Consider the following 4,503-nt stretch of genomic DNA (forward strand, 5'->3'; position numbering starts at 1 on the left):
TGAGACAGCGATTGGTATCACTGAGGCAGCGATCAGTATCATTGAGGCAGTGATCGGTATCAGTGAGGCAGTGATCAGTATCATTGAGGTAGTGATCGGTATCAGGGGTCAGAGGAACATGCAGTGAAACTCTGATCCATCCAGGAACAGGCAGAGTGATGGTCAGAAGACTAAATCAGGTCAGGTATGCAAGCAACCTGACCTAACTTATGGGAACATCATGACTATAAAACAGGACTGAATACACATGCACGCCACACTTTTCAGATATGTAGTTTTACTGTGTTGATGTATGACCAAAACCCCAAATATGTTTCTTGCACAGTTGGCAGTATCTTGAACAACTTTTGGTTTCATATTCTAAAGTTTGACGTAGTTGTATCAGTCATGGCTGAGAGCAACTTGAACGCATTGCCTCATTGTTCACTAATTAAAATGATAAGTGGCTGCTGTTGTGCTGACTGCGTGTTTGAAAGAAGAACAAGATAAATATAATAATAATTCCATTATTCGACAAACAACATGGCATGGCAGGAGCTTCATGTGTGTGATGGATGCTGCATGCTGAGTTAATAGGACTTCCAGTCACAGCAGTCAATCTAAATCCACTATTAGCGAGCTGCGCCGCGGAGCTGTGTGTCAAATGAACACACCAGTGCAGAACTGCAGACTCATCATCATAATGCAGTCACTCTGCTGGCTGAAAATTGAGGAGGAGTTTTCCTTTGCCTTGTCTGACACATTCTGAATATTACAACCAATACGAGCTGGAAGCCTCATAAATCATCCAGGCCTACAGGACAAAGGGGATCACATGGCAGCAGGGTGCAGCTGATGCTAAAGGGTTCAGCCTCAGTGATGATAAGAGCTCTCCATCTGAAAGCAGGGTGGTGGGAAGTGGATTATCGCTACGACTGAGGTCAGGGAATGGGAGTATAATTAATACTGTATGAGTTAAACCTCTGCCATGCTTCCCCTGCAACACAACTATCTGATTGAAGCAGCAAGGGTGGAGGACAACATGTGGGTGGAGAGCATGCACTATGGGTGGGTGGAAACGGGGGGTGGAAGACCCTGAAATTCTTTTCTCCCTCTGTTCAAGGCTCAGTATTGCTCTGTCTCTTCTTATTAGAAAGCTAATGCAACTGTCTGTTCTAATACTAGAGAGCAGCTTTTATTCCTTTTTTTTCCTCCTTCACAACCTTTTTCTATTCTGCTGAGCACTAATCTGTGCCGTGGTAGCAGATGATAAGACGGGCCACATTCGCTTATTCTCTGCACTTTTTACAAGCTTTGTCTTGGCACAAGCCGTGCAGTCGTTTGTTTCAATAACTTTCCAAAGGAATTTGCAAAAAAGAAGGTAAAATAAACGGTGGAGCAGAAGGGGGTGGGGGGAGGGAGGGTTTCTGCAGAGTTTCTATTGTAATTCTTTAGAGGTTTTCTGTTGATATTGGCATCCGAAACCTGAAAGAAAGCAGAAGCTTTTGTTTCAAGCAAAGAAAAATCCTCAGTGTTAAGGCCTTTGAAGTGCACAAAGTGTTGGAGCTTATGGCGGTATTGTTCTCCGGGCGAGGGGATGAATTTTAGAGTGAATTAAAATCTTCAAGCTTAACTTTTAGTGGCATATGTATTGTACAGATCAAACATGTCTTAGTGCACCTTGAATGCAAACTATGAACCTCTGGGGCAGAAAGAAGAAACGAGGGATTCATGTGGAGAACTGCAGACTTCAATTTTGAATTGTGTTCTGAGAGCATAATATACATTTGTACTCTCTCCTTGAGAAGAGTAGTCATTTAGTCTAATGATTAGAATAAATTAAAAAAAATAAGTTTATCAGTTATTTGAATTAAGAAAAATTCTCAACAAAAAATAACATTTTTAGATTAAGATATTTTGGACAACCGGTCCAAAGTCAGACTTTTGGTTGAGTAAAACAAGGTGAAAAATGTTCAAACACTCAAATGGAGAATGTTGGTGATTATTCCGGTTGAATCCATTCAATTCAACAGGCAGAGAATTTCTCATCAACATCCCGGATCTGAATGACAAACTGTCATTACATCTTTGTACACAGTAAAAATGCCAGTGTTGAATTAACACCCAAAAGTGTCTATATGTGTCCAAGTAAGCAGGTGTTAAAGTAACACTTTTGAAAGTGTTAAAAGATTGACATCCATTTTTTTGTTAAATTAACATTGGTCTATAATACTGAAATGGGTTTAAGAAAAGTTAAACTTTCTATTTCTGTGTATTGATTTGAATATTTTCCACTGGATTTGATTGATATTGACACCTTGTGTGTCAATTATTTACTTTTTTAACCCCACATTATGTTTTGTGATCAACACTACACTGGTGTTACTTTTAATATGTTTTAACACTAACACTGTTGTAAATGTTAATGTGACACTCTGCATTGTTGAATTTAACACCAGCTGACTTGGACACACAGACACTTTTGGGTGTTAATTCAACACTGGCATTTTTACTGTGTAGATGTCATGAATATTAAACTCTGACTGGGTTTACCTGACATGTAAAACCAGTTAATAAATTATTCTGGCAATGACTGTAAGTGATGTCAGCCTGCATGATGGGGCGAGTCAGAATAGATATTCTTGATCAGCTCCAATTTTTTTTTGTTTCAAAATTTAATTTGAATTCTTGTATTCCTTCAATTTACCTAATTTATTTGAACATATTCAACCTTTTACAGAGTTTGCCTTTTGAATGATACTCAGTGGTGCTTTACTTTGAACACATAAGTGTTTTTTTTTATCAGTAGGAATCACTGACACAAGTGCAGGAGAAAAAATTGAGAAAACAAATCATATGTAAAAAAAAAATAGCCATAAATTACATAAAGTGGACACATTTACATAAAATCTTTTCATGATCTAAACAGTAAGAAAAGCTGAAAGCTTCAGATTCCTGCAGTTTCACAACACAGTTCATGTTCAGATGAAGACTCTGGTCATCCAAGGCAAGAAAGGAAAGAGGATATTCAGTTCTTCATCCAATATATTTTACACAAGACCTTTATTACAAGCTTATCAGCAAAGTCCTGATGAGCATGACAACGATCTGATAAAACCTATAAATCATTTTTTATTAGATATGATAGGACGTGCAGTGTGTGACACGCTGCCATGCAGAATCATGAGGAGCTGCTCCGGAAAGCAGTTTGCTGGAGTGGAAACCTAAGTGTGTGATTCTTTGCCGCACAGGTCCTCTCGTACCCTCATGGCATGATTAAACTTTGGAGGAGTCATCAGATTTGCTAGCGCTTGGAGATTAAGCTGATCGTGGACAATCCCTGAAGCAGGAGCCACCATTCACCATTGTCACTTTATGCTAATGAGGAGATACAGTATCTTTTATATAATGGAAGGAAGTGAATTTTAAATCTCGTATTCTTTCAGCTCGTTTTATTTCTCTCCTCTCACTTGGCACTGCCTCCTTTTTTCATCTCTCCTTTTCAAAGTTGGTGAAAGAAACCCTGGAAAACTATTTCTATATGTTTAAAATGACATTTTAAAATAAAATGTATATGTGTGAATGCAAATAAAATAACTTTATCTCTATACATCCTCATATTAATAATTCATAGAGGTATAAAAATGTCTATGATGTTGTGAGAATCCCTAAAAATTATTCTATTGCTTTTAGATGCAGTTATTTTATAGTAAATCATAAAACAATGCAGACAAGCTGCTGTGGGCTTCAATAACTCCTCAGCAGGCTGATTCACTCCGTGCCACTCCGCATTGATCCAATAATTCATGCAAAAGGAACTCCAACCAAGTATCGAGTGCAGATACTGAACACCACATGGAAATGCTGCCCAACAGTTTCTTTAATAAAACGTGTCGGTCTAATTTTTGACATTTCTGACAAACTAATTAAATTAGCAAAGTTTGAAATGTGTCAATTTCTTTGTAATAAATGTAAATACCACAGAATAAAAATAAACAAGCCTTTAATGTCATTTGAGTCGGTAAAACCAGGTTTTACAGGAAACAACCGTCAGCCTTTGCAGAGGGATGGAGACGTTTCCTCTAATAATAAGAACATTTTGTATGCTGTGGCTTCCAGGTCAGATAATCATGTAATATTCACTGTCCTGTCCTTGATGAAATCAATTTGAATTTAATTGAGTACACATACATGCATTTCAATGCATCTATTGTGACATTTTCATGTTTACCAGGAGAAAAAAAGACATGTGTGGTTAAATAACCTGACATTAAACCTGCCTTCACTGTTCAAATATAAATATGAAATGTTCTGATGCTGGTATGATAAGCCTTCAGCCTTCAGCTTGTCCTTTAGGTTGTTGATTTCTTCTGTTACTGTTTGACCCTGACCTTTACCTGAAGCCTGTAAATCTGCATCAACACTCAGACAATCTGAATACTTGCATTTCTAAGCTCCAGGATGTTTTCATTCATTTTGGATGAACTGTTTCTTCTAAAATAATGAGAAATATTAACCCTCTTT

This window comes from Poecilia reticulata, linkage group LG10 (genome assembly GCF_000633615.1).
Source record: "Poecilia reticulata strain Guanapo linkage group LG10, Guppy_female_1.0+MT, whole genome shotgun sequence".
Taxonomy (NCBI): Eukaryota; Metazoa; Chordata; class Actinopteri; order Cyprinodontiformes; family Poeciliidae; genus Poecilia; species Poecilia reticulata.